Source organism: Taeniopygia guttata, chromosome 5 (assembly GCF_048771995.1).
Source record: "Taeniopygia guttata chromosome 5, bTaeGut7.mat, whole genome shotgun sequence".
NCBI lineage: Eukaryota > Metazoa > Chordata > Aves > Passeriformes > Estrildidae > Taeniopygia > Taeniopygia guttata.
In genome coordinates this window covers 20,956,374-20,970,296 of record NC_133030.1, presented here as the reverse complement: position 1 = coordinate 20,970,296, position 13,923 = coordinate 20,956,374, and positions in this window count along the sequence as shown.

Genomic DNA, 13,923 nt, shown 5'->3' with positions numbered 1-13,923 from the left:
TTGACATAACTGTGTATTGCTTTGGTCTGTAGCATTTGTGTTTCTACTCGACTGTGATTAAGGTTTTGAGTTTATGTATCTAGAGGTGTTGAAACATAACTTTCATGCTAAAACAGGTGCTGTTGGGTCATCTGAATCCACTGTTGGCTGCTCAGGATTTTTTATGTCATGTCCAACTCTCTCTGCCCTAAAGATCAAGAGCTTGAGTTACATGGCAACTGCGTTACCCCGTGGAGAGAATTAAGTGTAGAATTGAACCTAATACTTGTACCTTTGTCAGTCTTTGGGAGGGGCCTTGTGTCATGCCAGGGTGTGTATGTTTTTAGAATGGGGGTGGATCTCTCTGTGTGGTCCATGGCTCATACTGTCACACCTTGGCCTTCAGTTCAGGAAAGACTGCACAGATGTTTTGGTGAATATGCTCACAGCTCTGGTGATTGGTCTTGTGGGGTCTTTAATTGTACTGTATCATAAATTGGGTTAAAGGAGAGAGAGATGGGTTATTAAGGGCTTGCCTTAAAGTCAGAAGTGTCCAGGAAACAGCTGATGACAAATGACACAAATACAGCTCTTTCTTCTAGAATTCACAGGTGGTGTGACTGGATGCTATGCTCTACAAGCATTTCTGGCTGTATCAGCAAAAGCTGAACAGTCTCTGCATACTTTTACCTGCAGCCCTTCTGTGCCATGCTGCTCCTGCTTGCAGGTTCATACTCAGTGCTCCTCTGGCAGCCTTGGCAGATACAGTGGTGGAGGGCTGGTTTGCAGAAATGTCATTCACCTGGATGTCTGAGGAAAAGGGGGTCAATGCAGCAATTAAACAGTGCCCACCATTGTAGGTATTTATGACCAGTGTGCTCGAGAGCAATGCTAGGGCTTCCTAAAACAACATCAAGGAACGAGAGCAGATGATAGAACAGAAGAACTTGTAAGTGAATAATGCCCTTAGAGGAAAAAACTGTTTTTCTGGAGTGGATGATCCTCCTAACTCATAGTTCAGCCAGCCCCTTAATGAGAGCTGCTTTCCTTTTCCTTTAGTGTGAAGGTAAGTACAAGTAACTCTGGGCATCAGGATTTCTGGATTGGTCTTGTTCACTGAACAACCTTCCTGTCTTGGAGAATCTGGAACAAAAACTCCTAGTCATTTCCAGGACCACGTCCTCCTGTACAGATGTTTGTGTTACAGGTACCTTGAAAACAATTAAATGTGTTCCCGCAAGTGGGGACTGTTTCCACAACCCCAGTTGTGCCCCCTTCCTGTGATGCATTCTAAATGTATATGTGAATTGATGGATCTCAATGTTTCCATAACCTTGGTAGCAGGGGAAGGTATATGTTTGTCACCTGTATGAGAACCTGACAACCTGGCCATGTTTCTTGTCCTGATTGCAAATCACTGTGGAGCTCACAGTGGTTTGACTGCCAGGGACTCTGTTTAGCCTTGACGTCTCATTGCCCAGGATACAGCTGAGTAGGTTTGGGGTGACCACAGCACCTTTTAGCAGGTCGGAGAACTGGAGGAAGTGTATTATAGATAGGCTTTGCCACCTTGTTGTGCATTACATGTAACGGGTTCAGCTATAAAAGAAACACCGCAACCACTATGAAAAGGGCAGGCTGGCTGACTGCAGATTTGGGAGCATCCTGTCACATGTAGTTATGCTGCCAACCCCTTACATAGCCAAAATATGTTCATGTCTCATTTGGCTGGGGTTTCTTTCTGGTTTGTGCATTTTACCTAGTACTGTCAGTTTACCTTCCTTAAAATCAGCTCAGAAGCAGTTCTTTGCTCCTCATATTTGTATGGTTGGTTGCCCTTTTTAGAATGAAAGGTTGAAGGCTTGGGAGCTGTGCAGAATGAGACCTACTGAAAGTCAGGTAAATTTGTATTATATATTCTAGCATCATGCATTTTCTTAAATCACCCTCCACTGTAAGTATTCTCTTGTTTGGGCTGGGTCTTAAGTAAAACTATGGCCTTGCATAATCTCTGTTGGCCCTTCCTAAACTTGATTTCACAGAGTAGGAAGGCTATGGTGGCTTGCTGTTCTTCAGCATCACTTCATGGCAACAACAGTAACATTTCTTTGCTCTTTTTTGCCTGCTATAACTCCTGCTTTTTGCCAACCAAGGGAGCTTCTGTGGTAGTTGTGCTTGAGTTCACATATCTTGTTTACCAATATTTTATAACTATTTTTATTATTGCAAGGTATACAGGTTATTTCACTGTTACTCCTCCCCACAGAGGAAATCCATTACTTCTTCCCAGGCATCTACATTTGATTTAACTGTAATTTTACTTGGATATATTCTTGCAAGGAATTTGATCACAACAGTTCCTGCCACAAACACAGGAGCTTGGGTGGTTAAGTGGTGGTGGTGTTGCCAGACTCCTTGTTGCATGTGCAGGTATCTTAATGCTGAAACAGATACGGGGCCAGTGAAACTGTGTTGCTTGGGAATGGCTTTAGCTTAAGAAGCGAAGATTTGTGTGTTTGATTGTGTGTTTCAGTCAAGCGTGGAGCTATTGATGGAGCCAGCAAACCATAGGTTTTTCCACTGCTGCTTTATGATGTTCATCGGAAGTCAGTTCTATTTAATAATTAAATTTATAGTATTTTTTTACTTCAGTCCCCATTCATTTAAGTGTTTGATTCGATGATCCTTGTGGGTCCCTTCCAACTCAGAATATCCTGTGATTCTGTGTAATTCTCATGTTTAGCCACACTGTGACAACATTGGTAAACTGATAGATCCAATAAGATGTGGCCAGCAGGTCAAGGGAGGGATTCTCCCCCTCTACTCTGCTGTACACAGCTGGAATGCTGTGTCCAGGTCTAGAGTGCTCAGCACAGGAAAGACACGGGTCCAGAGGAGGGGCACAGAGATGGTCAGAGGGCTGGAGCACCCTGTGCTGCATGAGGCTGGAGGTTGTGAGGACAGAGAGAGAGCTGGGGCTGTTCAGTTTGGAGAGACATTAGAGCACCTTCAGCACTGAAAGGGGGCCTGCAGGAAGGCTCGAGGGGGACTTTTCACAAGTGATAGGACAAAGGGCAGTGGCTATAAACTGTGAGACAGGAGGTTTAGATTAGATGATAGGAAGAAATTCTTTCCTGTGAGGGTTGTGATACTGGATCAGGTTGCCCAGAGAAGTTGTGGATGCCCCATCCCTGTCAGTACACTCACATGTTCATTCATCCTGTTTCTTTCCAAGATAATTCCTACCTTGCTGCAGAAATATTCTTCAAAATACTTTCTTTTCCTCCTTTGAGTTTGCAAAGAAACCCTGAGGTGAATAAAACTCAAGACAATACTGTCTGCAATTCCATAGCCAACTTGTAGAAACATTCCAAGTGGTAAAGAGATAAAACTTAACTGATCAACAGTAATACAAAATCTTTGCAAATGACTTTGAAATACAATTTTTAAAAAAGTAATAACCTCTCATTTTTGAACAAATTAACAAATAAAACCATGAGGCTGATGATGCTAAAGTTCCCCTAAAACTCAGCTTAGAGAAGTAGGCATTTTCAGAAGTTCAAATTTGACCAGATGGAATTTAACCCATCTTTAGAGAAAAGTCTCAAAATAATTTAAAAATAAACAAATAAGAAATTAAAACCCCGCTTTTATATCCCCCAAGGAAGCCAGCTGGCTTGTCCCTCCTGTCCATTGGTTTAGCATAACAGTATTTTGTATCTGGAAATTGCTCTGTAAAATGCTTGTTGCATTTTACTGGTTCATTTTCCACACCTGCACTACTTATGGGTTTACCTGTTGCAAACCAGGCTCCAAAGGGGATGCCAGTAATACTCAGCAAAATTTTCCTGTTTGAGGTGACACCGTGTTTCTCCCTGGGCCTGCTTGTGCTGGTGTCTGCCAGCTGCAGCTAGCTGTGCATGGTTACAGCGGCGGTGTGACTCTGAGCCGCTGTCTGGGGTCAGGGCAAACCTGCAAAAGTTGCTCGCTCTTGCCCACCCATCCCTTCATAAAAGGACTCTGCAGCAGGATTTTGGGAGTTATGTTGGTTTGTACCAAGAGGAAAGATCTCCAAAAGCCAAAACACTTAATGCAGCTTTGCTCCAAGGATGGCTTCTCCCCTTCTTCTCCTTCACGGTTCTGGACTAGCTCTTTTATCCATTGACTGTTACCGTTCCCAGCACAAGGTGGCACTAAGATTCCAAGAGAGGGACTTCTCAGCCCTGCTCCCGGTTAAGAGACCAGTTTGTATTAGTTACAAGTTATTTGGCCATTTATTATTTTGTATGTGGGGTATCCTGGGAGTATATCTGAGCGTTATATGAAAGAAGAAAACGACCAGCCATGCTCGGCAAAGACAGTTTGGGAATACCTTGGTGCTGGATGCTGCTGTGCTCTTGACGGTTTTAATCCTTTTGCATTCCACCAGGAGTTTCCCCCTTCAGCACTTTCCAGCCTTCTCCATGCCTGTCTCTCGAGTTTCCTCTGTTTCCATTAGTCAGAACAACTCCTGCCAAGGGCAGGCAGGCCGCATGTGCTGCTGTGCCCTGCATCCTGCTGGGAGCCACTTGCAACTGTGTTAAAGGTCCTTGTGCAACGAGCACCACCAATACAGGAGCAGTGGGACATGAGGGGAAAAGAGTGGAAAAAAGCAAGCAGTGTATCATCCTCCTCTCGTCCCCTGAGTCTATAGGAATTCTTTCTTGGTCGAGATCCAGTATTAACACTTGCCTCAGGAATGCCGTAAGGGTTCTTGAGGGGGAAGGGTTGTTGGCTGGTCTTACAGCTCCCAAAATCAAGTGAGAGCAAGTTGGCTGCTGCCTGTCCTGTTGTTATGCAGTACTTTTAAATTAGGATTTGCTATGGTGTTGTACCTCCATGCTATGTGCTAGCAGCTGTAGGAAGATCCTGGCCATCTAGGCAGCATCTCTTTCTGGAATACTGAACTCTCTCATGTTTGGTTAACTTGCTATTCTCTCCCACACAGTGAGGTATTTATTATCTGAGCAGACTTAGTAGAATAATTTCTGTGAAGTCTTAACAGAAATGATGGATGAATACAAAAAATGAAAAGTGTAGCTGAACACTACCTGACTTTCATTCAGCCCAGGCTATGTGGCCGTTTTCTTTGTTCTGCAGCCCTGCCTTGCTGCTCCCAGAGAAACCATGGGGTTTAGTCCACAGACCCTTACTTTTGCCCATGCCTTTTTTTAGATCAAGAATTACCCAGAAACATGCAGCAACAGTAAACAGCAATCTACCACATATCCCAATGGTCTTGAAGGAGATCAGAGTTACGGTTAGCAGTTCATTCCTTAAGGGAACAGAGCAGTGACACACTTTGAAATAGCATTGATCTTCTAAACACTGATTAAAGTGCAGAGACAAGACCTTCTGTAGAGGTTTAAGAATTCCCTGTCTGACTGGGACATCCAGTTAGAGGTGACAATGGTCAAAGGTGCAGGAAATCTTGGTTGGCTATTATAAGTTGCTTGTGTGCCTTTGAACTGGGTCCCAGAACCCAAATTTTACTTGTTTGGTAAAAGCAGAACAATACCTAAATGCTGATCTGCTCTGAAAGTCTGGCTTAGATTGGGTGCTCCAGAAAGTCAAATTGATTCACAGAAAGGAAGGTGAGGAGATAGGAGGCTCTACCAAATCTATAAAATCTATCAAAACAGCCTATTTAGATGCTTTTAATCAGTGACTGCATAGTCATAGTTATCAGTGGGTTAAGGGCCCTGAGAACTGAGCGTTTCCACAACTTACTGGGAAATGCCTCTGGCAGAACTAGCAGGCTGGGGAGACAGAAGGGGATCTGCCCCCTCACTGCAGCTCTCCCAGCCTGCACATGTGATCTGTGGTTGAGATGAGTTGGTGACAAGCACAGCACTGTGCACTATAGAGTCTGAGCCATCCCATGCTGCCATTCATGCTGCAGTCCCAGCAACACAGGGGCAGTCTCTGAAGGAAAGGAGAAGTTTGAGTGCCTGGGGTTCAAGACTTCTTGGTTGCATTGCTCAAGAAAATTGCAATGGGTATTCTTTTGTGTAGCCCTGAACATTTCCACCTTATATTTATTACTTCTGTTCTTGTGCTTTCTTCAGACTTGCCTTACTAGACTTGTCTTACACATCACCAAAGCATTCAAAGTCCGGCTCCTCGTCTGTGATCTGTCTGCAATACAGAGATGATCTTGCCCATCACCTAATAAAGCCTTTAAGTCCAAAGAAACTATAAGCTCCTCAGGACAAGGACTTTTCCTAGTTATGCAATTTTTTATGTATTTAGTATGAGCCTTGAATTAGGTATTTATATCTCAGATAGTTAGAACAATAATATTATTAGAACGCCTCTTTTTTTTCTTTTAGATTGTAGAATATATAGGGCAATAGTGACTTTCCTACATTACTTTTTGTCTTTTGGAAAAGCTTTACCTCTGCCCCAACCTACCATATCTGTACAAGTGAGATTTGCACTTCTTTTATGTTGCCAAGCAGATGCAGTTGCAGCCAGTAAGAATCCATTTAGACTAATTAAATGTTGCAAATCCATTATGGCTCTCTTGTTGGCACCTGTAGACACAAAAAAAAATTATGTGCCCCTTACAGAGCCTGACTAATGGCAGGGTTTCCCAGTGCTTGGCAGGCAGGAGTGCTGCTGCACTTGACTTCAAAATGGTGTAAGAAGGAGGAGTCTTGGCTGTGGAAAGTAGCTGTAAAGCCAAGAGGAATGGCTGTGTGTCTTGTGACCTTTGCTGAGTGCATGATTGTCTGACGTGGAATCATATGATAACTCTCAGAGACCATTAAGAATCAAGCAAGGCTTTCTCACCAGGATGAAAGGTTCTACCAAGTTGTCATAGCACGTGCAAGTAGACAAGGTGGAGGATTTTGGTCAAAGTCCAGGGATTCAGAAAGTGTTTGTTTGTTTGGTTTTACACCCTGACACTGCTTTCTGTTTACAGGCAAGCCTGTCCCTCTCTGTAACATGGATATAATTCTTTTCTCATTTTTAAATCATCACTTTTCCACACCAGAGGTCATCAGCTGGGAAAGGATTTAAAAGGAAGAGGCATTTCTAGTATCAGCCAGTATGGTATATAATAATGAGTTGTTAAGCTCAGCAGAGCCTTTCATCTCTCTAAGGCTGGTTCATGTGGGTATTTACTGGCTACAGTAATATGCCATTTTTCACCAGTTGGTTCTAATCTTATTGCAAGATCTTCTGAGCTAGATTCACTGAAAATACTTTAACTGGACTTTGGGATCCTAAAGCAACAAAGATTAAGTGAGTGGTGAATATTTCTCACCATGAGAGTATGTTTCAAGGTTATTCTTCCATTTCCTCACTCATAGCGACTCTAAAATTGTCAGTCCTTACCAGCACTAAAGACTGAAACTGGTGGTTTCTGTCCAATTTCCAGCAAAGAGGAAATTTTACTCCAGCCTTCACTCTGAAAAGTGCTTGCAAGCACTATTTCCTGGATCCTTGCCTGCTGTGCCACTGGACCACTCCAGTGGTTTGAGAGTGGATCTGGGTGGAGCTTGGAAGCAGCACCAAGCAGGGAGAAGGCAGTGTTGCTGTTGTCTGCGCAGGCTGGAGTGGTGCTTGGCTGTGCATGAGACTGGAGGTCACAGCTGGCCTCACCAGCTCAGGCTCCTGTAGCCAGGACACAGCCCGTCTGGGAAGGGCAGCACAGGGGTCTTGCACCTTGCCCTCTCCCACTTGAACCTGGAAGCAGGGGGCCTGGCTGCCTGTAAACTCTAGGGGTACATTGTTTGCTTGAGGACTGTTTTGGGTTGTGATTTTTTTATTTTTTTCCGGTCAGGTTTTCCCCAGGAGAGGGAGCAGTCCACACAAATGATGTCGAGGGGAATGAATCTGCTTATTCCAGCTCCAGCTTAACCGTGTTTGCTGCATTGCCGTCAATGTCTTCTTTCCTCATGCTCCTCATTATCAACTCTTTTTATTTCACCTTCTGACTCCTCTGGTAACCTTGCAACCGCTCCGGCAGGGCTGGCCCTTCACGGCTGGCATTCAGGGCAGGAATTGCACCTCTTTGCTCTGTAAGCCCCCTTTCCCATCACAGTACTCCCAAGGCTGCTCCCAATGCCTGGTCCCACAGCCTATATCTGCATAACCGGGCCCTGAGTCAAAGTCACTTGATTCCCAGCACGGCGTCCCACTTGCCTCCGTCCCAAGCCACAGCGCAGTGGCTCGGCGGCAGCTCCTCTGGTCACTATGGTGACCGTGGTCAGGCAAAGGAGGACATTGGTTAATTCAGGAACTCAGGGCTGCTTTGCTGAAAATCTCCTTTTTATTCTACTATGGTTACTTCCAGAGGCTTGCTGCTGGTTAGGTATCCGTCTGGAGGGTTGACCGCTTCCCTAGCAGATGATTATATTTCCAGTAACATATGCATAGAAAAACAGACGAAAGTTGGGGGTTGTGGAGTTCAAAACCACTGCTGCCAAAGTTCCTGTCTTCATGGTGTCTTTTGTTGTGTCAGGAAAAGTTCCAAAGCACAGTAGCCTGGTTACCACTTAAGGAATGGATTGTGGTTTCTTGTTGACTTACTTCACTATTTATTCCTTCCTTTCCTTCTTTCTTTTTTATATAACCAAGGGGGAGGGGGGGATGTAACAGAGCTAACTTTTTGTTACTCAAACCTCTGCTGCATTGTATCCCAGTGCACCTGATATAAAACCATCTACTGACGTGTGCTGTGATTCTTAGCACTGCTGTAAGCTGAACTACTCTGGGAAAATTTCCAACGAATAATGGGTGGAATTCTCAAGGACAAGATGAGGAGGACAGCACAAGGTATCTGTTCAACAGCATTCCTGGGAAACTAGTGTGCCAGGGAGGTTGTCATAGCAGTGACCCGCATGAATAATAGTATTAATCTTTATTTTGGTGTGCCACTAGAAAGATCGAAGAGGTTTTGTGTATTGATGACCCTCAAATTAAGGGCAAAACTTGAGTAGGGGATTTGCAGCAAAGACTTGAAGTTATAAAGCTTTTAGGGAAATAAACTGTTTTCACTGGATGAGACCTGCAGCTGCCTGCTTAGAGATGGTCATCTCTGGTAAAGACATTCCCTGGAACACATGCAGTCTTTTAAGAGCACATAGCTGCAACAATTGCATCTCTGCAGCATGCTATCTGAATGTCTGATACAAAGAAGACTACAGACACATGCTGTGATTTTTAATGCTACTGTCAGCTGAACCACTGGGAAATTTTCCAGGGTGCATCGAGCAGAATTCTGAAGGACAGATTGAGGACAGTGCAAGGTATGAGTGCAACAGCACTCCTAGGAGACTACTGTTCTAGAGCCATAGCCTGAAACAGGGTAAACTCTTGAGTATAGCCTCTTTTAAGTTAGTACAAGCAGCCGTGCTGAAGCACCTGCAAAAAGCTTGTGTTGTGAGCAGCCCCCTCTACTCCCATTTAACAGTATATAGGCCATGCTTATGTCCCCATTTCTGTACATGGGCACAGTGGGATTTCAGATGTGTGTGTTCTTTCTTTGGGTGGAGGAGTATATTACACCTGAGCAGTGTTGCAGTTCATGAGGCACTAGTTGGAGTATGATAGTTTGCTCTGTCTGTGTTGTTGAGTGTTATCTGAACTATTAGATCATGTAGTTCATGTTGATTTCGCAGCCTGGAGGGTGACACTACACAGTGATCAGGGTAAACATTTCACACAGCAGCCAAAGTTCACTCTTGCAGGTCTGAGTTATCATCGCTGCTTCCAGGTTGTATTGACAAAATGGAATAAAAAAGGAAAGAGGTAAGTGGAAGTGGGTGAGGCAGTTTAACTCATATCATTGATGTGTCCATTCAAAGGGCAACATCAGTCAGCTGAGCATGAGTAAATTCCCATTTATGAAGGCCTGACCTTAGACTCTGGACCTCCACAGCTGAAGAATTACTATAGGGCCACAGAATTACATTTTTATTGAAAAAAGCATGACATGAACCTCAATATAAATACCATCTCCACCTCAGCCTTATAATGTGCTCTGAGATAACAGCGTGTATTACTTCATTTTGCCATCTCAGCATATAGACCTGTTGGCTGATAACACCCAAGGGATAAGACTCTTAAAACAGTTTATAATCTGTCTTGTAATATTTTGTTCAGAAGAGATCTCTAGGCAAAGAATTCCTGCTTTCTGTTAAGGCTGGGTATGCAGCAGATTTTGTCTGTTGATGTTGGCCAGTCTCTTTAGGCTTCATTTTAGTGTCTTTTTAACTCTTTGCTTCCATGCTTCATTACTTCAATTGTGTGTCTTAAGATTTAAAGTTATTTTCAGATGTTCCTTCTACTTGCTGGCATTGCAGTGCCTGGATATGTCTGTATTTAAAAGCACAACAGTGATGCTTAAACTGTGACAGTCATGCATAGTGGGTCCCTTTTTGCTTGAGTCTGGGAATTTATTTAAACAGGGATGAAAACTACCAAACAGGATAGGTTCTTGCAAGAAGCTAAGTTCAACTGAATTTTGGATGTGGCCTTAGATGGGTTCTGACAACTGCCAGGCTCTCTCACTTTTACTTGCATACAAATCTATGTAGGAAAGAAGTTCCTGATTAAAGGATTGTGATTTTGTCAGTTTGTGTAGGAGTCTGGTTAAAGGGCAGATTCCCAAGTGCTATTGAGAAGAAGGAAGAAAAGGACATTGGTTTAGAGAGATCTTCTCTACTGCCCATCATGTCCACAGTGCTGCAGATGAAAGATGTTTTCAATTCTACTGTGAAAGCAGAAAAATTCTGTACAGAAAGCAGCCCAAGTTCACAGAGCCCAAGGGTGGCATTTTTCAATAGTATCAGCTGCTTCACAAGCAGGGTTGATTCGACCCTGACCTCCATGGTAGTGGCACCAGGCCAACACTGTATGCTCCAGCAAATCATTCCCTCAGGCTCTGTAAATCCTGTGCTATTGTCCTGCTGCTGGGGCACTGAGCGGACACCCTATGTCACTCATGCACTGAGAGCAAACTATGCAGCAAGGGTGGGGACAGTGCTTTAAGCTGCTGCACTCAGCATGCAGGGATGGAGCTGAATCCCTAATTTCGGAATATCAATAGCTAGACCACTGCCAGTGAGTGAGCATCACTTGTCTGCTTTGGCATTTGCAGAAGTGCACATGTTACGCTACCTGCTCAACATGAGACTGTGGAAAATAGAGGCCTCCTGAGCTGTGAATCAGAAATAGAGCAGCTGACACCATGGACTGTCCTTATTCCCAGTTGGAAGTACTATTTGTTGCAGTTCAAACTGAACACAGCCTCCCAACCCTTCCTGCTCTCTCTCTCCTCTGCTCTTACTGTCAGCATGTACAAATCTTTTTGTTGCAAACTGAGATGCTGTGTGAGAACACAATGTCTTCACCCACAGCAGAAAGGCAAAGTTTCTTTGCAAAGACTTTCACTTATGAGGGACAGCAGAAACATTGGTCCTGTAGCCATGTTTGAAAGCTGTTGTTTCTTCTATTTCTACTAATTTCCTGCCTTTCAGCTGCTCTGGAAAGGGATAAAGACTGAATGAGTTAGCAAGAGATAACAGAGAAGGTGAGTGGCATTTGCATGAAAGATGGTAACACGAGAAGTGGGGAGGAGGTAGAGCGAATGGAACAAGCACAGAGGTAAGATGACCTTGGCAGGAGAGAATAACAGACAGCGATGGCCCAGGAGAAGGAAGGGAAACAGACAGTGGACAGGGGAGACCTTGGAAAGATTAACGAGACTCAACTCTGCTAAGGCGGAGGGACCTTGCACTGAGATTTCCAGGCAACTGTGAAACCATTTTCTCATGCAGTGAAAGACATAAGCAATCACACCATGTGGTAGAAAGCAGAAATACAAGAGTAAGGGATTTTTGTGTTTCCTCTCACAATTCTGTGAAAAATTTGCCCTCTCTCCAGAGTTGGGTTTTTTCCTAGAAGCCATTTCTTCAGAAGACGAAGAAATGGTAAATTTTGCAGTTCCCCAGAGTCTGGATTTTAACTATACATACAGTATAATGCCTCTGTTTTAAGAAGTGTCATGCACAAACAGAAATCTGAGATTTTATGACTGGTAGACCGATAATGATTTAAAGAAAATCCCTCTCTCTGTACAAGTTAAGACATGTCAAATTTACTCCTTCTCTAACATCTGTGGCACCATCCATACAAACTAGTCTGAGCAGGTAACATTTTTCATCTTTTTTGAAGTTCTAGTCAGTGGCAGACCCACTGAGAGACCAAGTGAAATCTGTTCTACCAACTCCACCACACACTTGGCGGGTTCACCAAAGCTTGTAGTGTGGATGTCAGTGCACTGTTGAGTTAATAAAACCTTTGAAGCTGCCCTAATTTTGCTGACGTAGCTCTCTCTTGGGCCCTAGAAGTGGTATGCAAGAGCTCAGGTGGCTATTTCTAACGTTTTCCCTCAAGTTCATTCCAGTATACATGGAGGATGGGCCCTACTTTCCCTTTAGCAATCTAGGCAGGGCCCCATTACTTAGCTTTGCTTCAGGGAAAAGCTGAGGATGGATTCTCTTGCCTACAGGAGTACAAAACAAACAAGAAGTACCTGACTGGGCACTGCCCATCCTGTTGCAGTTCAGAGCTTCTCTAGATGTGTCCTTTGCAGATGGATTTCTCCCTTTGCTCAGGATCTGTGTGTGACATTGGGTCCCAGAGGAGTAGCTGCAGCACAACAGTGGCGTTCTCTGTGCAGGGCATGCTCTGTACATTCTGTCTCTGGGTACAGCATTTGGGAAACCTGCCCAAAGGCAGCTTGCCTGGCACACTACAGTCCTGGATGTTCCAGCCAGGAGTGCCACCCCACCTCTCAGCAGTGCTGGGGCTGCAGCTTTGCTATCCAGGCTCCTTGGCACAGGACTGCAGCTCTGTCTGTCTCTAACTGCCACACTGGAGGATCCCAAATCCAATGGCTTTGGCAGAGCCCCTTTCCTGCTGAGCCCCAGGCAGCAGCAGCTTGTTTCAGGAGTGGTTTCATGATACTGAAATGGAGGCATCCTATCCAACAAGCCTTTCCAAATGCCCTACATGCCTGGGAAGGATTGAGCTCCCCTCTGCCAGTGCTATAGGGCAACAGTGACAACAAATGGGTTGAACATTGGAGGAATCTCTCCTTTGAACACCAAGATTACTGGATTTTAGTAGATTACTAGCATAGAGAAAATTAGAGTTAAGTGAATTGATTTCTTCCTTCCTCTCATATTTATATGTTAAATTAATATTTTATATTCAGCAAGTCAACTGTGCCTGCAACTGGGTATGAAATACTGAAATTTGCTTTAATTATTCTTTCAGAAAACTCTGCACATCCTACCTGTGTAAAAGATATGTACCTACATCTTACTTAGGATACCTCTATTTGCATGGGGTAACTAAAAGGTATTTTGGAATAGCTGGTTCAATTGTCCCTGGTCGTGTGTTCCTAACACAAATCCCATGAATGGGGCAGATGGTGGTATTGAGCCTCAAGTGTTTGATTTGGTTGATGGCATGTTTCAAGTAATACAAGTGAACCCAGAGACAAGAAAGGAGATGTTATTGACTGGTGTTTTTCCAGAGGTTTGCACTGCTAAGTTGGTAATTATCCCTGCTTTCATTTCCCCTCAATTTGACACCTCTACCCTTCCTGTCAATTTGAGTGCCAGATACAGTGATTTACATCCTTCCCTTCTAGAAGTGAAGTTTCTTAACCAATTATAAATGAGCAAAAGATGTTTCTTGACAGTCATTTTATCTATTCAGAAATTATAATAATTAATCCAATGTACAGAGGTATTTCACAGTTAGAATAGTTCAGGAAGTGGTTTTAGGATGTATTAAAGAGGTCTCCATACTGTATCTCCTTTCCCACAACAGCCCTAGACACTGGAGAGCAAGTCCTTGATATGCTGGGCTAGTGATCAG